Source organism: Castor canadensis, chromosome 5 (genome assembly GCF_047511655.1).
Source record: "Castor canadensis chromosome 5, mCasCan1.hap1v2, whole genome shotgun sequence".
NCBI lineage: Eukaryota > Metazoa > Chordata > Mammalia > Rodentia > Castoridae > Castor > Castor canadensis.
Genome location: NC_133390.1, coordinates 5,344,285 through 5,366,076, shown reverse-complemented (window position 1 = coordinate 5,366,076; position 21,792 = coordinate 5,344,285). Strand labels below are relative to the sequence as shown.

Below are 21,792 nucleotides of genomic sequence, written 5' to 3'. Positions count from 1 at the left end.
CTATGTGGCCAGCAGAATGATGGTCCCCAAAGATTCCCTGATCCCTGACACCTGAGGATAATCATCTTACATAAGTGACAAACTTTCACAGCTAAGACACAGGACTCTAAAATGATGATGTGACCCTGGATGACCCAGGTGAACCAATATCATCACAGAGGCCCCTAAAGGTGACAGAGAGCAGAGACAGGGTTGGAAGGAGAGGCAGGAGAGAGTCAAAGTGTGAGAGGGACGTGAGTGACCTGCTGTTGCTGCCTGAGCTATGCAGTGGGGCATGATCTAGGGAGAACCAGGGCCTCCACGTGACAGGAACAGCCTCAGACTATAGTGGCAAGGAAACAGCATCAGGTTCTTAGGACTGAGCCCTGCCGGCAACCTGAGTGAGCCCGGAAGTTAATTCTCCCCTAAGCTCAGCCTGGGAGCCACCTTGACTCTGTTCTTGAGAAACTCAAAGCAGACGTTTCTGATACTCAGACTGTACGATAATCCATCCTCATTGTTTCAACCACTAAGCTTGTGGGACAGTCATCCTTTGGTATCCATGGGAATCCAGAGATCCTTGAGGTACAAGATCCATGGATGCTCAACTTTCTGGTACAGAATAGTGTAGTATCTGCACAGAATTGTTAGAAATATCTTTAAGATACTGGGTGTCACGAGAGAGACGACTCTCTCAAGTCAACAGGCAAGGCAAAATTTACCTTTGTAGAAGGGTACACAGCAGAAAGTCTGGGAAGCAAGCACCCTGGGTGGGGAGTCCTCAGGGGTTTTATCTGATGCCATGCTGTCCCTCTCCTGCCCCTGGATTTGGACAGGCTTTGGGCTCACAGTCTACGCAGTTGGCTACTTAGAAAGGGGCCAGGGTGGGAGGTGGCTTTGGGAACAAAGAAGTTTGAAAGTTCAGGGAAGGTGCAGGTGGCTCACACCTGTAATCCTAGCTACTCAGGAGGCAGAGTTCAGGAGGATCGAGGTTTGAAGCCTGCCCAGGCAAATAGTTTGTGAGACCCTCTCTCAAAAATACGCATCACAAAAGGGGCTGGCAGAGTGGCTTAAGGTGTAGGTCTTAAGTTCAAACCCCAGTTCTGTAGGGAAGCAGTAACTGTTTTTGGTTATCAGCTCCAGAACCAGGGCATCTAGTGGAATTCTTGCCCCAGCCCAGCTGAGGGTAACAACCCTTTGTTCTTAATAGAAACATTTATCATATTAAACTGAGCCTATGAAATGAGTGAATGGGAAGTGAGTTAGTAAGGTGGTAATTACTGATTAAATTCTTTGACAGAAAAGACCAGACCTAAGCTGATTCTTACGGAACCTCCCCACTTCCTCCTGTGTACATGACATGTAGCACCTAGTGCAATGAAAATGCTGTCTATATAGTTGTATGGCTTACGAAATAATGACAGGAGAAAAGTGTACATGTTCAGTACAAATAAGATTTTTTCAAATATATATATAAATATGCTTTTCAAACATATATATATATATATATATATATAACCACACATATATATGTGTATGTATTTGGGAGTACTGGGAATCAAACTCAGGGCCTTGAACTTGGCAGGCAAGCACTCTCCCCCTTGATCCACTGACCAAGCCCTTTTGCTTTAGTTTGTGTTTAGATAGGGCCTCACACTTTTGCCTGGGCTAGCTTCAGACAGTGGTTCTCCTATCTCTGTCTCCCCAGTATCTGACATTACAGATGTGTACCACCATGCCCAGCTTCTTCATTGAGATGGAATCTTTCTAACTTTTTTATCCAGGTTGACCTTAAACCCTGATCCTCTTATCTCTGCCTCCTGAGTAGCTGGGATTACAGGCACGCATCAGCATTCCTGGTTCTCAAATATTTTTGATCCTCGGTTGAATCTGAGGATGTTGAACCCATGGATATGGATGGGTGACTGTAATTGGTTTCAGCAGGAATAGGGAACTATGCCCCGTGCCTTTCCTCACTTGCATGTCTTTACGTGTGCTGATACTGCTACCGTGAATCCTTTTCTTGGTTTCCCCACTTAGATGGAACCCACCTGTCTTGTGAGGTCCAGCTGTCAGGGCCCCACCCTGAGCAGCATTCCCTCCTAAGGGCTAAGCAGGGTGAATCATCCCCCTGTGTGCTCCAAGGTCATCGGCTCCTGCCCGATGGTAGCCGTCTATGCAATGGCTACCCCTTATTGCACTCTGACCTTTCATGGCAGGTGACACTCATCGCAGTCCAGTTCCTGACAGTCTGTCAGTCGATACTTATTGAGGGGCTATATTGTGCCAGGGGCACCTGTGCTAGGTACTTGTACATGGTGACGTCCAGAGTGGAGCCAGGCCCTGTCCTTACTAAGTTTGCAGGCTGCCTCTTGAACCCGTGCTGAGGTAACAGAGCTAATGTCTCCCAGGCAAGAGGAACCCACAGTTTCCAGGGAGGCTGGCCTCTGTCATATGGTCACTTGTCCCCACACTGTCTTCCTCCTGTCCTGCTGGCCATCTGCAGGGAGGGTGTGGGACCCCAGGAATGTTCACTGTAGGTCTGCAGAGAGGTGCCTTGAGCACGATTTGCTGGGGTGTAATAACCAGAGTGCTTCATTCTTTTTCTCTTAAAATGTCCTCTTTTGTGACTGAAATAATAGTTATACGTGTAGTTTCCAAACTGCTTTATCACCATTCACTTTGACATTGAATCCTCATGACAGGTCTTGGGCAAACACAGAAGTGAAGCCAGGAAAGTACTGTACTGGTTACAATCGCACAGTCGCCTCATTCGTTCATCTTGCTGGAGAGTCCCTTGCTGCAGCCTTGTGTTCCATTTTTCATTAAATGGGCATTGTTTTATGATTGCCAATCAAGCAAGATTAAAGCCACCGATGAAGTCTCCCTGGCTTTGTCTGCGTGGCTTGGTGGAGTCCCCAGGCAGCTCAACCAGCTTCTGGGTTGGTTGAGTTTCTGGTTGAGCTGCCTGTTCCACAAATGACTGTTTGCTCAAAGAAACTCTTGAAACCTCTGCTGTGGCCCCATTTTCCTTTTAACAGTGGCCTCAGAGAAAACCAAGCCTGCCCCTTGTTGGTGTCAGTTGTCCAGCCTCCAGGACTGGGGGCAAATGGGTCCCATACTTGTATAGGTCTTCATTCAGGTTCCCGGCTTCCCCCCAACATCGACCCCTTCATGTGCTACCTTAATCTCTGGTAGTATGTCCCCACCTACTTAGAGAAGGTGGGGACAACCTGATTCAGCAGATCCCTGAGCTGGCATGGGGAGGCCTGCAGGCTGAAGCCTGGTGACAACCAGAGAGTCAATGACACATAAGTCAGAAGCAGGCAGATGAGTCAGGGTCCCAGGGCCAGAGAGGACGCAGGACAGGCTTTCTGTCCAGAGGAGCACAGGGGCCGGAGAGGAGGATGAAGCCTAGACCTGTAGGCAAGAGATACAGAACGCAATCTCCTGGAACCCTGGAGGGAGGGGAGCTGGTTGCCCAGGGGGCCCCTTGCTGGGGACCTGGGAGGAGATGGCCTTCCTGAGCCCTTCAGAGTGGTCAACATCACCCTTCTTTCTCTCCGTGCACCTTCTCAGCCTGACCCTCCACAGCAGGGGGCACTTCTTCCAGAAGGACCCCACGACGCACCATTTGCTTCTATCCTAGTGCCTAGTGCAGTGTCTGACACACAGTAACTCAGTAGAAGGTGCATATTCAACAAAGGGGTGGACTTTGTGCCTCCCCCTTTCAGTTCCCTGGCTGGCACTCAGTGGGCACAATCAGGTTTTGTGAAATGACTGGCCAGGACAAGAAAAGCCAGGCTGGGTTTGTGGCAGGAAGTTAAACACTTAATTCCCATTCAGCAGGAACAGAAAAGCAGAGTTAAGAGTTAAGTGTGATCCCAAGACACCCAATAAATATATCTTCGATTCCAACGTTGGGACAGGTCAAGTGTAAAGACAATGAAAACCGTAGCTCCATCCTAACTCGCCTGCAGGGTCTTACAAGGCAGGTTTGAGTAGAATAAATTATCAGGCAACCTCTTTACCAGTAGGGGAGCTGGTTATTTTAGAGCAACTATTATTATCAGTAAAAAAATGGATGTCAGGAAATTTATAGTGCTTTACTGAGAGAATGGAACATCTAGGTATTAAATGCTTGAGTGGTTTTTATGCTTAAAATAAGATTAATGATTGGCACAGAACTATAACAATAATAATAATAATATTTTTATTTCTATGAAGATGGTCAAATGAGTTTCCCCAAATTGTCTTAGATTAATTCTGTTGCCCAGGCTTTTCTTAATAAAACCAATAATAGAATATAGAGCCACCATGTCAGAGGGTTACTCATTTATTCATCAAGCATTGCTAGCTGGAGCTTCTTTTTTTTTTTTTTTTTTTTTTGTGGGGTTTGAACTCAGGCCTGGCACTTGCTAGGCAGGCGCTTTAAGGCTGGTGGCCCTAGGTAGCATTTTTATTTGCAGGGGAAACAGACAACCAAGGGACAGTAGAGTGAGTATGTGTGGTAGGGGGTTTAGGGAGGGAGAGAGGTACACACCACACATACACACACAGAGAACGGGGGAAGGGAGGGAGGCGGGAGGGAGCTGATCTCCTGCTTTCAGCCCATTTCCTGGCCATTCACTAAGCCATCACTAAGGCATGCCAGACACAGTCCTGCAGAGCAGGGACAGCAGGTGACACCAGGGATCTATGCACCTCAGGCTGTCCGAGGCTGCAAGGGACAGTGTGTGGAAAAGCTCCTTAAAGCTGCAGCGCCATGGACCCCCGCCGCGGTCCCCAGGACTGGAAGCGACGTCCCCCCTCCAGACCCTGACGTCACAGCCGCAGTCCGGCGCAGCCCTGGCCGCAGGCGCTCTCGGCGCGGCCGGTAGGGGCGCTGTTGAGCGAAGGCCTTGACCTTGTCGGGTTCAGGGCGTTGGAGGTCCGCGTTGCATTTGACCAGGGGTCCAGAGAGCAATGCATCAAGTCCCAGGTCCAGCGTCTGGGAAGGTCACTGACTGCACTGTGTGTTCCTGAAGGAGAAAGAGTATTTTTGTGCCCCCTCCCCCCACGAGGATGATCAATGAATGAAGCCAGCCTCCTAGAATTTTTAGGTGAATATCCCCCCACCCGCGACCCCAGGGACACAGCGCGCTCTCCAGTGCCTCCTCCGTCCCTGCTGTTTGCAGACTGGGGACTGAAAGCCCCTGTAGACAGCTCTTTGAGCGTGAGTTTGACTTCGGTGCACCACGAAATCCTTAGTGCTGAGTGGGTGGCTTCTCTGACAAGTGACTGTCACTCGGGAGTGTGGCAGAGGTCCTGAGGTAAGGGTGAGATAAGGATGCGACTCTCCAACGTGTCGGAGGAGTAAATGTTGGTGTTTGTTAAACAAAATCCATTCTGCCATTTATTTCATTTTTGGTGGCACTGGGGTTTGAACGAGGGCCTCCTGCTTGCTAGGCAGGTGCTCTACCATTTGAGCCACGCCCCCAACCGCCCCCTTTTTTCCGTTTAGTTATTTTTTGTGCTTGGAGCTGGCCTTGGTCCACGATTCTCCTACCCATGCCTTGCAAATAACAGGGATTACAGGCATGTACCACCACATTCAACCATCACTGGTCACTTTCCAAGCATCCTTAGGTTCCTTATGTGGCATAAAATCCCATTATTATATCGCATTATTGTTATAATTCCCCAAACACAACAACTTATGTGGAAAATGAGCTGAAATGTGCACTGAAGCAAGGGTATGCTATGCGTGTACCATCTCTGTGCTGCAGGGCTGCTGGCTCTACCTTTCACAGGTGGCCCAGGGCCATCCAAACACAGCATTCCTTCATTTATCTGACCTGCTTTTCCCCGCGTGGACTCCCTTTCTGGTCCTATTCTGAGTGCAAATTCCTGTCATCTGGGCCATGTGATCCCACCTACAGGAGTGAGGGAACACCCTCACCCCAATCTGTACAGCAGGACTGGCCACAGCCTTGCCTGCCTGTCCCACTGAGAGCTGGCAAGCTAAGGCCACATTGGTCATCCTGGCAGGGATGGGTTTCCTCAGCCCCCTGGGAGGGAGGGTGGGGGTTACCATCATACTCTGTTGTCCCATTGAGGGCCTCCCCCCCATGGGGCAAAGCCAGCCTGTCTGTGTGAGGGGACATCAGTCCACATGGGCAAGGCTTCCCCCAGGTGCAGCAGCCATGTCCCCCACAGGGGCCCCTCACGGTGACCATGCCATCCGCAGCACATATACCAGGCCCTCTGCCGCCCTGTTCCCACAACCCTTCATCTCGCTTCACCAGAGCTTTGTTTAATGTTCAGAAAATGACTGTGGGCTGTCGTTCTAATTAGGACGGTGGCTTCCCTGTGAAAATGATTTTCCAAGTCTCAAAGAGCTTCTGATCCTTCTCTCAATTTGCACAAGGGTCCCTGGGACTCTCAGCCATAAGGCTGGTTCCACCCAGGTTCTTGAACCAGAAACGCTGGGATTTCTCACTGGCAGTGGTGTGAGCCTCCCTGAGATGAGTGAGAAACCTGCAAGCAGCCTTCCCCTGACTTCCTGTGACCACCAGCCTGGATCAGCAGAGGAAGGAAGGGCTTGGCCTGTGCCTTTTGGTTCCACCCACACCATGCAAAGAGCCTGGCTCTCTTCATTCCCCCCTCCTAGCTGCTGCACCATTCATTGATTCAAGCATTGCTTGTGTGTCCACCATGTGCCAGACTGGGGCCTCTGCTGGGATATGGTCCTGCAACCTGGAGTCTCATTTGGCAGGGCAAACAGCACAAAGAAGCAGGTGTTGACTACAATGTCAGGTAGCAGTGCTGAACAAGTAGGATAAGGTCGTATTCTGATGCTATAATGAAATACCTGACACCAGGTAATTTTGTAAAGAAAGAGGTTTATTTAGCTCACGGTTCTGGAAGCCGAAAATCTAGATAGAGCAATACCATTCACTTCATTTTGAGTGAGCTCCCCTGGCCCATCACACATGGTGGACGGCACCATTCACATTTTGAGAGATCCTAGGAAAAGACAGAAGGGCAGAGAGCAGGGAGGGGCCGGCATTCCTTTTATAACCACCCTCTTGGAGGAACTAACTGGGGTGCCATGGAAACATTGATCTCTTAATGGACTGTGCCCCCAATGACCTAATTACCTTGTACTAAGCTCTGCCACCAAATATTGCCACACTGGGAACAGAGCTTCCAACACATGAACCCCAGGGACACTCAGATCATTCCCAACCACAGCAAAGGGACAGGCAGTGATGAGGTGCAGGTGTGCACAGACATGGTGTCAGGAAATGTGGTGTCCCAGCAGAGATCATGGGAACCAGAGAGCTAGGTGAATGTCTGGGCAGGGAAGGGAGGGTGCACGGATTCTGAGATGGGGATGAGTGGGGATTGTTCTAGCAGACAAGGGCTGGTGACAGGGGTGGCAGCAGAGGACTTTGGCCAAGATGCTGTCAGGTAGTGTATCAGTAAGTGGCTCTTTTCTTATTTATTTTTGTTTTGGCAGTACTGGGGTTTGAACTCAGCACCTTGTGGTTGGTGGGCAGGCACTCTACCATTTGAGCCACTCCACAAGCCCTTTTTGCTTTAGTCATTTTTCGGATAGAGTCTGAAGTTTTTGCCTAAGGCCATGATCCTCCTACCTATGCTGCCTGTGTAGCTGGAGTCATAGGTGTGCACTACTGCGCTGGATGAACTTCTTTGTTGCAGTGGGGTCTTCCTAATGTTTTTTGTCGGGGCTACCTCAAACCTCAGTCCTCCCAATCTCTGCCTCCCTGTAGCTGGATTGCAGGTGTGAGCCACCTTGCCCGCTGATATGGAATGTCATTGGTGAAGGTCCTCTCTAGCTGATTGTGGGGCACTGGGTCCCTCTCCTTTCTGCTGGAGCAGTAGTTCTTAATGGGGGATGTTTTGCTCCCCATGGGACATTTGGCAAGTCTGGAGACATTTTTGCTTTCTGCAACACATATGTGTTTGTGTGTGTGTGTGTGTTCGTGGCCTGGAGGGAGTAGAGAGCAGGGACACCGCCGAACATCCTACCACGTGTCTCAGCCTACAACAAAGAATGATCCTTACCTGGAATCCCAATGTCTTTACCATGGCTTCAAGACCTTACATGATGGACTCCTTGGTATATTAAAGACTATGATAGATATTATCCAACATTCCCCCAGCAGAAAAAAAAAAAAAAAAAGAATGATCCAGCCCAACCTTGAAGGCAGCAGGGGTGGAGAATCCCGGGTGGGGTTTTAGCAGCTCCTGGGGAGGCTGGCTGTTTGACCAGCAGCCACTGCAGCCAGGCTCCAGAGAGGGTTGGGATGGTGATGAGGACACATGGGGAAGAGGCACAGTGGACATGGCTCACAGATGAGACCTGCCCTTATGGGGGTGTATCAGGCCACTACTGGGGCCCCCCTCACAAGCCTCTATCTACACTGAGCCACAATGTCAGAACTTTAGACCATGACTTCTGGGTCAGGGTGACTTCACCTTCCTGAAAGTGTCTCTAAGCCCAAGGTCAAGGCCAAGGGTAGCTCATTTCCCAGTGGCGTTTATTGGACTCAACAACTTGAACACATCGACCTGCCTGATCTGTCCTCTGCTATGAGCTCTTTTCCATACAATAATACCAACTCCCAGGCAGATAAGGTGGCATCACGGGGCCTTTGGCTCTGCTGCCCCTCTGCCTGGGGGGCTCTCTCCTCTTTCTCCTGGCCTGTTCATCTGGCAGGTCCCTGCTGAGATGCTGCTCCCTGCCTCTGGGTGGACCGCCAGTCCCATTCTCCCCAAGCCTCTTTCTTTGGGTCAAGAACCTTCCTGGCTTATCTGACCTCTACTTAAAAAAATACCTGCCCTGTGTCACAGTCCCCTAGCTCTTGGGGTAGGGTGAACCAGCAGAACCCAGCTGTCAGAGGTATGGGATGGGTGGGGGCTCTCCAGGAAGGAGAGGCAGGAGTGTGGAGGGCAGCCTTCACCCTGGGGGGCTGGTGCAGTCTCTGCAGGAGTCTGCGTCCTGCCTGGCTCTGCTCCTGTGAGCGCCAGGCCCGCTTGTTACCCCAGGAAACCGAGCTTCCGCCTGACGCTGGTGCAGAACAACGTGGGAGTTTAATAATGGGGGGGGGGTGATTGTGTGCTAGCTGAGCGTTCAGACACTTCGCAGCCCCCCACACCCCACAGCTCCCACCTCCCCTCCCGAGGTCTCCTCCTTTTCTCTGAAATGATTCCACATCTTTCAGGCTTTGGACTCTTGCTCCCTAAATTTTCGCTCCATCCCCCAAGCCCCATGAGCTCACTTGTCTTTGTGCAAAAATGATCACATGTTAACTGCAGGGAAACAAGAAGCGGTATTGTTCAGAAGTGGTTGAAGAAGTGACATTATGGGAAAACAAGTCAGATGCGCTTGGCTTGGGGAAGGGACATAAGCTTTGGCCATGTCCCAAGATTCCCAAGGGTTTTACTCGGTGGCCAGGCTGGGCTACCACTGAATCAGATGACAGTTTCTTTAAAAAAAAAAGCCTTAAAATATATGTACATTTTTTGTGCGTAAGTATGTGGACAGTTTTCCTGCTAGAGAAGGGTGTGGTCCTATCAGCATGTTCTCATGGCCTACCTCTCCCCCTTACTGGCTGTTCCTGCGACCTAGGACAGACCCGTTAACGTCTCTGTGCCTCAGTTTCCTCATCTGTGAAATGGGCGTTGGAACAGTACCCACATCACTATCAAAGGATTGAGCTGTTACTTGACCTTGACCCATTGCTCCCGTGCAAACCTCCTGTATGATGGAGATAGCACCTCCTTAGAAAGAGGGGCGAGGGCAGGGCGGCTCTGGTGGAGACAGGGTTTCTGCCCTAGGCCTGAGAAGCGCGTCTGCTCTTCACTGGGATATGTTCGAAGTTAACTTTGGGACTGTCCCCTGGGAGGGACCGGCCGCAAAGGCAAAAGCACGCACGGGCCCTAGGGGGTCTGAGCAAATTCCACCGTCGCTGGCTGGGTGAACGATGCTCACCCACCCGGGGCCTCCGAGGCGGAACTCGGCCCAGGGCCCCCGCCGCCTCCGCTCGGTGCTCGCGACCCCCGCCCGGTCTGGCTCGGCCTCTGCGGGATGCGCCCCGTCCCGCAGCGCCTCCGCGCTCCGCGTCCTCACCTATCAGATCCCCGGTGCGCGCGCGGCGCCTCCCCCGCCTAAAGCCGAGCGGCGCCGGAGCATCGCCGACCGGGACAGCGGCTCGGGTCCCGGCCGCGGCAGCGGGGACGCGGCTTGGACTGGCGGAGGCCAGGTGCTCCACGGCCCGTGCGCAGTAAGGTCCCGGGCGGGGGCGGCGGGGACAGCGGGGGACAGTGGGGAGGGCGCGCGCAGGTGACAGAGGCGCGCCGCGGGGGCGCGTACTGCAGGCTCCCTGTGTCCCTTCTTCTGTTCAATTAAGGAGGAAAGGGTTACGGGGCGAATGGCATCGAAGTTGGTGTAACAGCTACTCATTTCTTAAGTCTTGTCGCCGCTCCCCGCAACAGAGGAAGTTGCTCTGGTGGGGGCCGCGGAGCCCACGCAGACCGGGTATCCACGCGGGTGGGGGCCGGGGCCGGGGCCACCGTACAGGAAGCCTCGCGCACCTGCAAAGATGACCAAGTCCCAAGCACCCTGCGGCTCCTGCAGAGAGAGGGTGAGGGGGCAAGGGGCAAAGCCGGCTGTCCCCGAGGAGGGACCCCACGGTGCTCACTGTGGGAAGGGTGACAGTGAGGCCCTTTAGGTCACTTCTTAGTACACTATGTTGCTCTAAGATTTGGTAATCAACCTGCTTTAAAATCAACAAACCTGTGCCTGTTTTGTGTGTGTGTTTTTGTGTAGGGGTGTCTTCAGATCTGATGGTAATCATTTTTTTTTTCTGCCTCATGTACACCAGGGGTGTGTGTGTGTGTGGGGGGGGAAGGGTAGATGTGTGCAGAACATACTTGCACTTGGGTAAGTTTTTTTCTTTCCTGTTTCTGTTTCATTTTTTGTTTAGGTTTCTGATTCGGGGAGTGGATAAATTCAGCTTCCAAATAATAGAAAATTGAACCAGCAGTAATCACATGTGAAATTATTTTCACTCTTCCTTTATATTAGCATGAAAAATTAATCAAAATCTTAGCTGCCTCTTGCGAACACTTGTGTCACCATCTCCCTCACTGGCTGTTCTCTGTTCTGGGCCTAAGGGTTGGAGGACTACATTTTAATGAGGAGACATGGGGAGGAGCCCTACTCCGGTGAACACCGCCTGCTGAGTGCTGCATCGCTAGTGATGTATACATGTAGGAAAGCCTGAGTTGCATTGTGTGTAAAATGCATGCCGAGCCAGCCCATCCTTCCCTGTAATCAAGGACTGCAAACCAAAGTCTTGCTCAGTGGTAGAGAGCTTGCCTGGCGTGTGTGAGTTCCATCACCAGCACACACACACCACACACACACACACACACACACACACACACACACACAAATATATATCTTCGTGTAGTCTTGTTGACGCTCCATCCAGGTACCCCATCTTTTCTGGCATTTCCAGATGCAAATTTAAGTCAAAGTGAGAGCGGCCAGTATCTTTTAAGGCATGACTGCATTTTCATTACAGCCTGTTTTCTAACCTCCTCCCACTTTTTCCTTCTCTTTTCAAGTCAGTTTATCATCTACAGTTTTTTTTTTTCATTGATACAGACTAAGAAATAATGGAAGTCTGATGTTAAGGGAGGACTCGGTGTGAGGCCCTTGGTTGTCAGCTCCTGGAAGTGCGTCTTGGAGAGCTGTTTTTCCCTGTGCTGTCACCTCAAAAATGCACCTTGGACCATTCTGTCTTCTAGACATAGACATCCTTTTTTGTGGGATGTTTAGGCTGGTGTTTTGAATTTAGCAAGGTCTACCAGTGAGATTCGATGTCATGAGATTCTGCAGACAGACCATGGCCAAGTGCCCTCCCTTGGTGACAATGTTCATCCTTTCAGCAGGGGACTACAGGATGTGACTGTCCTTTCTCAGTCCCCCTCTGCTGACTGCAGGCCCTGTTGGATGGCTGCCAGGTCAGCTCAGTGCAGTGGTCCCTGGAAGGGATTCCAGGGTCCATCACCTCTTCCCTGGGCATGAACTTGGCCTTGGGCTCTGAGCCCACACATTTATTTCCCAGGTCTCTGTGTCCTGTGTGTGCTTGTCCATTTGACTGGGCTGTGAGCTGATTTCTACCTGGCTTTCTGCCAGGATGAGATCCTGGTTCTGAATCTTGGTTTCAATGGCCTTGAAAAGCTGCCTGGCTCTGCCACCCTCTCTCCCCAGGTGAGTGGGAGTCTGAGTAGGATGGGGTCCTTCCTTGAGCCTCACAGACACCCCACCATAACGAACAGCTGTCAGGAGCTCTTAGCCTTGCCCCCAGCCCCACTGAAGGTTGGGGAGTGCAGGTGTACAGCCTCCAGTGGACACAGCTGTTCCCTTGACCTTCCTCCTGTTCCCCATTTCTTCCCTCTGCTCCCCTCCCTTCCCTGTCCTTACTGGCAAGGGCTCCTCCCACCCCTCCTAAATTCAGGTTCTCCTCTTTTGCCTGCACCAGAGGACAGGGCTCCATCAAGCTTGCATGGGCCTTCCATAGATTCTGACCACACAGTCTTTTTCCTGTGATGGGAGGGTGTCACTAAGCTTGTGTCTGAGATGCACAGCGAAGGGGTGCTAAGATGGTGACAGAGATCTTGACCAACTGACAAGTTTTCAGTTGAAAACCAGGATCGGGAGATAACAGAGTGCTGAATTACTGATAACCTGTGGTCTGTTCCCCTTGATTACAAACTTTTTAGTCTGGATGCTGATATCTTCTTACTCCAGCTGTTGACTATCTAGTGACCACATATTCCTCGCCAGCTCGACCTGGCCTAGAGCCATGTTGACACTCCAGATGACCTTGGGCTCATTATAATGATTAAAAACACATTCATGGGTGCCACAACAGGTCTGACTATTCTCACATTAGGGAAGAAATCAGTGAAGGACTGATTTCTGGCAGTCTCCTCCTCTTTCTCTGAAAACATGCATCTCTTCACCTAGTAAAACCCAGATCTCAGACCTGTGTGGGGAAGAGGTGCCTTTAGAGCGTGTGTCCCCTTTCTCCATTCATTGGCCATTGAATGAAATGTCCTGCCCATCCCCAGAACTGTTCAGTCATTTGCAAATGGTCATTCACTTACTTCCTAAGTCTTCAGGTAGAGAGAAACAGGCTCTGGTGTTGGATGCCTGAGTTCAAATTTTAGCTCTGTCAGGTTCTTCTTAGGTGTCTTTGGTCAAGTCACTTAATTACTCTATGCCTCAGTGTCTCCACTGAAATCATAGATAATAATTTACTCATTTCAGTGGGGGGATCATAGAGCAGTGCCGGGCATGTGCTATATAACTTACAGCTATTATTGCTATTATTATTATCTGCTTGTTATTCTCTAAGCACTTTACTATGCTGATCAGTATTATTTTGGATCAGGAAAGCGGTATGGAAATAAAGAAACAAAACTAGTCTTATTGAATTAAAAAATGACTTGGGACTGGCTGCGCTTGGTGGTTCATGCTATAATCCCAGATACTCGGGAGGTGAAAAGCAGGAGGATTGTGGTTTGAGGCTAGTCTGGGAAAAAAGATATCAAGACTCCATCTCAACCAATTAGCTGGGTATGGTGGTGAGGGCCTGTCATCCCAGCTACTGGAGAGGTAAGTAGGAGAATCGTGGTTCACGCCAGCCCCGGCATAAATGGGAGACCCTATTCCAAAAATAGCTAAAGCAAAAAAAAAAAAAAAATGGCTGGAGGGGGGATGACTCAAGTGGTAAAGCACCTGCCTAGTCTTGAGTTCAAATCCCATATACCAAGAAAAAGAGAAACACTCAAACCAAACCAAAGCAAAACTAAACAACAACAAAACAATATAACCTAACAACAAAAAAACCTTGGTTTTAAAATTGCCATAGAGTTGTACCAAAAATATCTTGAGGCACAGTGGAGCGCTTAGAATAAGAAAGCAAATATCAGGATGATGTTGACTCTGCCATCTCAGGTTTGGTCTGAACCTCTTCTCCAGAACCTCGGGTCCTCTATAATTCCCTGAAGTGTTGTCAGCGTCACCAATTCGGTGTACACTGCCCGCTGTCCTTCCCTGTCTCACTTACTGATTTCCTCTGTACAGGTGTTTTTGTTAGCCATGTGTGTTCTGAACTCTAAGTTCTCCATGAAGTCTCACCCCGTGTCCTCGTGGTCTCCTCCATCCTCTCTTGTTGGCTTCAGTTCTTTTATCGGGAACACTATTCTGTCCCCGCCTGTGACATGTGTCCTCCCCCTCCTTTCTGGAGCCATTACACTCTTTGCTCTGCCATTTCTCTCTATGACACGCATATTTAACAAGGCAGGTCCAGCGTAAGGGGTCATCCTTGATTGCTTCTCTCTTGTGGATTTTCTCTGTTTCGTGGTGCTGGGTACCACGCGCAATCCGCTTTGCTGTTGCTGTTTGCTGTTGTTTGTTTGTTGTTAAGGGTCGGGGGGCAGCAGGCATTGTGGGTGAGCTTGACTGGCAGATCGTCTCTGTGCTGTCTGTAATTTTACAGAACGTTGTTTTCCAGCACACCGGGTTTCACATTGTCTCTAAATTTAGGGCAGGGCTTGTATGTATTCAGTTTTTTTTTTTAAATCAAATTATAAGTATTTCAAGCATGTGGGACAGTCAGAGAATAACAGACAAGCCCTGTGTGAGCACATCCCAGCAGGCTTGAGTGCTTTTTGCTACACCTACCTCTGACTTAAAGGATGTGACAGCATCTCCCCCACTGTCACCCCCTCCACCTCCTTCTACCCTTTCTCCTAGCCTGAATCATTCCTCACCGTTCCCAGGCATGTTTTCCCATAATTACATGTGAATCTGGGACTGATTATGCCATTGTTTTCCCTTTGCAAGCTTTCCAATGGTTTCACTACACTGCAGCACATCTGCCCACACACAGAGCCGGGGCACCTCACTTTCATCGCCACGCTATGTTCTGTTGCGGATGACACCACGCGGTGTAAGAATATTTAGGGTGCTTTCTAGTCTCAGAATAAAGTGCACTGATTAACATCTTTGTACATACCTCCTTTTGCACATGTGCGTGAGTTTCCTTTGGATGTATCTAGAAAAGAGTGATCGGGCAAAGGACAAGTGTGTCTCCACCTGTCCTAGACTCCAAAGAACACTTTTCATGGGGGGCTGGTTCCAATTTGCACCCTCACCTACTGGGTAATTCCATAACTCAGTGCCTCACAGTTTCGTCAACACTTAGAACTATTGGGCCTTTATAGTCTATCTGTCTGTCTGTCTGTCTATGTATGTATGTATGTATGTATGTAGCTATCTATCTATCTATCTATATATGTATCTATCTCTATCTATCTATCTATCCATCTATCTTTCTTTCTTTCTTTCTATCAAGGGTTTCCTCTTCTATGAATGCCTGTCCATTTTTCATTTTGGATATCTTTTCTGATTGATTTGTAGAAGTTCGTTTGAGAGTGGGAGTGGGTGGGCTTTTGACTGTGGATTAATTGTCTAATTGTTATTTATTCAAGTTCTATTCTTTTTTAGTGAATTTTCAATTCATGAGTTGCGGCAAAATGATTCCATCCTAGTTAGAAATTTATTGGTATGAATAGTTCATGGTATTCTCTTATGATTTAAATGGTTTTAATTTCTCTGTGGTTATGAGCCCCTTTCTCTTTTCTTTTCATACTGCGAGAAAGCTTTATTTATTTATTTTATTAGTTTTCCTGTAGGAAACAGTTTTTGAGTGTGTAGGTATTTTCTTTTGTCTCTTTCTCCTGTTTTATTACTTGCTACTCATCTTCCCATCATTCTGTTTTCTTATCTTTTTAATGTTTACTTTATTGATTTTATTCTAGCTTCTTGACTTTTATGCTTAATTATTTTAAATCTTTCTTTTTGACCTATCACTTAATTCTGAAATAATTTTTAGTTGCATCTTATAGGTTTTGATATGGGTTCTTCCATTGTTACTTGATTTAAAATATGGTGACTTCTTATTTCAGCCAAAAGTTATTTCAGGCATACACTTGGGAGCTTCAAAGCATATATTTTCCATTGTGTTTTTGCTGGTACACATGCAGTTGGAAATATCTACCATCTATTTCTCTCTATATATAAAATTTATTTTCTTTGTCAAATTATTATCACTGACTTTTGGTCTCCTGGTGGTGCATTTGTAGAAAAATGTGTCAAATGCAATCTTCCTTTGTAGGGCTCAGCGTTGTGCTTAGGGGATGTGCTGATGGGGCCTGCAGCGTTGGACTGCATTCTGACCTTATGTGGTGAGCGGCTTGGCTCTTCTTGCCTCCCAGCGCTGTGCTGGGTTCACTTCTTTCTTTTCTCTCTTCCTTGCTGTTTTCAGGCTCCCCCATCTTTCTTTGCACCTTCACTATATGGGTGTCCCTTGAGCTTGCATGCAACTGAATTTGTTCCCAATTGGATAATTTTGTTTTTAAAATAAGTGGGCTTAATCAGTTTTCAATATTCCTGGTTTCTGAGGCATTTGGACTTGAATTTACTATGTCATTATGTATTTTCTCTTTACCAACATTTGCTGTAATTCTCTTTTCTTCATTTTTTCCTGCTAGATTACTAAATTTTCTATATTTCCATCCTTTTAGTGGTCTCCTTTAATATTGAATTAATCTAAAATTCAGTATGTCTTTCAATTATCAAGCAGCCCTTTTCCCTTATTTTTGTTTATTTCTTTTTTCTGGGGTTTGAACACACGGCCTTGTGCTTGTTAGGCAGGTGCTCTCCCTCCTGAGCCATGCCCCCAGCCCTTTTTGCTTTAGTTATTTTTCAGATAAGGTCTCACATTTTTGCCTGGGCAAACCTGGAAGGTGATCCTTCTACCTCTGCCTCCTGTATAGCTGAGATCATAGGCTCACACCACCACACCCTGCTCATTGGTTAAGATGGGATCTCACTAACATATTGCTGGTGTTGACCTGGAACCGTGATCCTCCCAATTTCCACCTCTCAAGTAGCTGGGATGTGAATCACTGTGCCCAGCCTTTCTTTCCCTTACTTTTGACTATTGCCTAGTACTTGATTTGAACTTGGTAAACATGAAAATGTAGCTATTATTATGGACATAGATTAAATTTAGCTCTATATTTGATCAGTTGCTATGCCCTTTTGTTAGCATTTTATATTTAGGTTTGGTTTATTTAAGTTTAATGGTAATTCCATGCCTTGTTTCAGTAATAACACAGATTCTGTATCCGTGACTCCTCTCAGATATCCAGGAGTAAAATTAGCTTGGTTTCATAATTATTGGACTAAAGAGATTGAGCCAGGGAAGAAAGAGTGGGGACAGGGAGAGAGGGCAGGAGAGGAAGGAAAGAGCTGGACCCAGAACACCTTCGATGCTAACCTGCCTTGGAGGGCGGATGAAGCCAGACAAGAATGTGCAGTCCTGGATGGTGGGACGTTATCAGTACCTGCTTTTCTGTAGCGGAGCTGGGAACAGGTGTTGCAGTGAAAACATTGCAACAAACTTCCCCCAACAACATTTAACCACTTTAAGCTAACACCTAATTCAGCGTGAACACTGGTAAAATTGCACCTTCCACTAGCAGGGAGACGAAAGCTGACACCACGTATGGCTCTGCGGTGAACCTGATCTCCCTGACATGCATCCCAGGAGGCCGACGGCTTCCAGTGTCGTTTCCATCTCTGACAGTGGCCTTGTCACACGACAGTAACAGTGAAAATTCTCTCTCTATGCAGTCTGCTGTTGTCCTAAGGAACATAAAAGCTGGGATTAGTAAAATCCTCAGAAATTCACTGCCACCTTTAACAACTTTTGAAAACTTAAAACAAACAAACAAACAAAAACAACCCAACAACAACAAAAAACAAGGCAGGAAGCTAAATTCAGAAACCAAATGTTAAAGTCAGATTTGGTGGTTCTCAGTGACACTGGGGACTTTCCAAGGGGTGGGACAGGGTGGAGTAGAATGGTCGGAGATGGTGTTCCTTGGTGGGTTTTGGGTCTATCTGGTTTTCACCTTCCACATCCTGCAGCGTTCTTTGTTCTGCTCCTGTGTCACCCATGTGGCTGATGTCCACAGGCCTGGTTATCAGTCGTCAAGCACTGCCTCTAAGTGTCTCATCCTCTTGGCTTTCTTCACCTTGTCACCGAGATCTGTAGTTGCAATATCAGAAGCTGCCTTTGCCCCTGCAGGCTCAGTGAGAGGAATTCAGAATTCCTCAGTAGGGGTGGCACAGTGAGAACAAGACCTGGACGCACGGTTGCACTGGTGGAGGTTGTGCCCTTGCTACAATAGCAATAGTGTCACAAGCCACTGGGCTGCTCTCTGCAGCCTCCTCTTGTCACTTCCCGTGTTAAGTCAGTCACATACTCACACGGCAGTCCACTTCGTTTCATTGAAAGCCTTGGACTCACCAATGTTGGCCTCTGGAATGAGGCATTTGCACACCACCTCCAGAATGTCCCAATGGTGAGCATAGCTCAGTCTCAGCCATTTGCCCCTGAGTCAATTTTAGCTCATATTCTCCCTTGTTATTTATTTATTTTTTCTGTTCAATGCTGCTCACTATTCCCCTGGGGGCTCTTCTGGTTCCAGTCACATTTCTGTAAGCAATGGTTGGGAGACTTTCCTGTCTCTTTCTCCATCATCTCACCATTTCACCATCCTACTCAGTCACCTTCGCCTGGTAGACCAGACCCTCCTGGTCACCCAGAGTGACATCAGCTTGGACAGGGTCTGCCTACATGGAAGCAGATAGTGTCCCTGACTGTCACAGCTTCTTGCTCTGTATCCTGGCAGCAAAATTGCTCTATGCTCTTTTCTGTGTCCTCTGTCCCTTGATAGACGCCTGGGTTTAGGCAACTTCTTGCTGAAGTGTATCCATGAATAATTCTTTTAGCAAGTTTCCATGGGTGGTAAAATATTTGAAAATATTTTAGCTATGGCCTTTCCTTTGCATGTTAACTTAACATAAAATTTGATATTACTATAAAATTCTCATTGGTAGGTTGGAGGCATAACTCAGGTGGTAGAGCGCCTGCCCTGAGTTCAAACCCCAGCATCATCAAAAAACAAAAAACAAACAAAAAAACCCAAACCTCATCAGCAATAACATTTCTCCAACATTTTGAAGTTATTTTCTGGATTATACTGTTGGTTGTGAGAAGTTGCTACCGGTCTAATTGTGCTGTCTGTCTAACTGCTAGTCTTTTGTATAATTTGCCTTTCTCCCTGGCAATGTTTAAGAATTCCTCCATGACTGCCACCTGACTGATATGGTCAGGTGTGGATGTCTCTGTGTTTGTCCTTTTAGGCACTTAAGATGTCGTTTTGAGGACTCATTTGTCAGTTATGCGTGGTTGGAAGATTTTGTTCACATTTTTCTGTTACCCATTCCTTTCACCAGGCGTGGTAGGTTGACCCTCCTAACCTAACTGTTCCCCTGGTTGTTGAAGGAGACGCTTGTGTCCTGAGAGACACAAGGTCCCTGGTGCAGCCCATTACCTGTGTGACAGTGGAATGTCAAGCCCAGGCATCTCCTTCAGGTTTCCTGTTCTCTCCAGCCTGGGACAGGAGACTTAGTGAGCCTTCTCCCTGTTTTTGTTCCTTCTGTAAAAGGTACTTGTAAACTTCTGGTGTTTCTAGTACTTTCTCCTGGCCCTGTCCTTCAAGGAGGATACCACAGTTATTCCCCTTTGTTGGAGTGCTGCTTGTAAACTTGGCCAGTTAGCACCTTTTACAACACAATTTCAGTGTGAACCAAAGAGAGAAACACATGCGCAATGCCTCTACACTTCCAAACAGTAGTAACCCATCAACACTAGGTCAGGGTGGGTGTTCTGTGTCCATGTTTTCTGTGATGTCTGGCACAATGCCCAGCGTTTGGTAGCTTTGGAGAGAAACAGCTGTCTATTTAGCTGGACTTGAATTAAAGAATTGAGAAATTTGAATGTATGAAAAAGATTAAATAAGCAAATGCTAGCGAGCCAGCTTGCTAGGGCAGAGGTGTGGATGGGAGGGTGGTGGCTGACATCCTAGACACAAACCTGTTTGTGACAAATGCTACTGCTTTCATTCACAAAGATTTCTGGAGATTTCATAAATATCTGAAATTAGATTTTTGGGGTACACTTTAGCTTTCTCAAGGAAAAAATGTTCAAATTACCTCATTATTGGTTGTCAACTAGTCACTTTGGTACAAAAAAAATGCAAATAAAATTCACTGCTCCAAGATTGTTTTTTCCCTTTTCCCCAAGTTCATGCTCTTGAAAATCTGCTCTAAGACTTAGTTTTCTAGCTGATCCAGGGGAGAAACTGTTTGTATGGAAGATAACTAAGCTACATCCCAAATCAGGAGTTTTCTCTGGGTTCCTTGATAGGTCTACTTCACACTTTAGGCTCTTGCTATGGCACTACGTGTAATATTAGACCTGTACTTTTCAGTTTCCTGTTTTGATGACTTTTATTCACACTATTCACACTTGTGTAATAACAGCCCTTTGATCATCTTAGCATTGGTTAGAAAAAGCAAAGTATTCCATCAGATACAGGGAGGCGCTCTCTCGAGCCAGTGAAGACTGTTGGTGCCAACCTTGGCGTGGGAGGTTTAGACAGTTAGAACAGAAGAGGTGGGGAGTCATAAGGATGGCTTTCCTGTGATCTGGTTATGCAGGTGAGCCTCTTACTTGTCTCGAGTGTGGGCTTGATCCAGCCATAACCCCTTCGACCCCACTTGGTCAACCTTTATTTGTCTGATTTTTTTGTTGGTCTGTTCTAGTTCCAAATAAATTTGGACAACCTATCTTTGAGCCTCCTTTCTGAAGTTATTCTATTGCTAGCTGTGCAAAGTTTTCAAAAGCCCAGAAGTAAATAAACCTAGTGAATTCTGTTTGATCCACTACTCCTTCAATTTATTAACTCATCCCCCACCCTACTGCCCCCAAATGCACACAGGTGCTCTTGATGTGGGGAGGGGCACAGTTGGGGAAAACCCATCCTTCATCAACAGAAGGGACTCCCCATTCCCTCTAGCCTGATCTTGACTTCCTTTCAGCACTGGAGTTCTTCCCTTTCTTTTAAAATTACTAGTTTTATTGTGGGTATAATATCAATAACCCAGATATCATCTGTGAAGTCTGAAATTCAATAAACCTTTAGTTATTTTTTAAAAATTGTGGTAAAGTTTGCATAAGTTGAATCTGGCAGTTTAACCACAATCCATGACATTTTGTAAGACACAGGTTGTGCCCCCAGCATTGCTCTCCAGCTCCAAAACACCATTATCACCCCAAAAGAAAATAGTGCACCCACTAGTGTCATTTCTCCCCACTGCCCCCAGTCTCTGGCAACCATATCCTAACTTCCTTCTGTGCCTTTGACTGCTCTTGTGGAATCCTATAGTATTTATCCTCAGTGTCTGACTTGTTTCGTTTAGCAGAATGTCTTCAAGTTTTCTCCACGTCAGAATTTTCTCCCTTGTTCAGGCTGAGTAATATTCCATTGTGTGGATAAACCACAGTATCTTCACTCGTTCCACCCATGGACTTGGGTTGCGTCCACCTTTTGGTTACCATGAACAATGCTGTTATGGACACAAGAGTACAACTCCCTGACGTCACTGCTTTTGGCTGGATTTGCTGGGTGTCATTGCTGGATCACATGATAATTTTATTATTTTATTTCTTTTGAGGAACTGTGTTGCTGTTTTCCACAGTGTCTGTACATTTCATATTCCCACCAGCAACGGACAAGGGTTGC

The 21,792-nt window shown here is 47.6% G+C and overlaps 1 protein-coding gene across 1 annotated transcript in view; it reads left to right on the top strand.

Annotated features, from left to right (window-relative positions):
- The first annotated feature begins 10,173 nt into the window (after positions 1–10,173).
- Positions 10,174–21,792, top strand: part of B3galt5 (beta-1,3-galactosyltransferase 5) — a 49,579-nt gene continuing 37,960 nt past the window's right edge. Inside the window, exon 1 of the mRNA XM_074072626.1 lies at positions 10,174–10,274. The gene's annotated coding sequence lies outside the window, so the exon portion shown is untranslated. The remainder of the gene's footprint in view (positions 10,275–21,792) is intronic.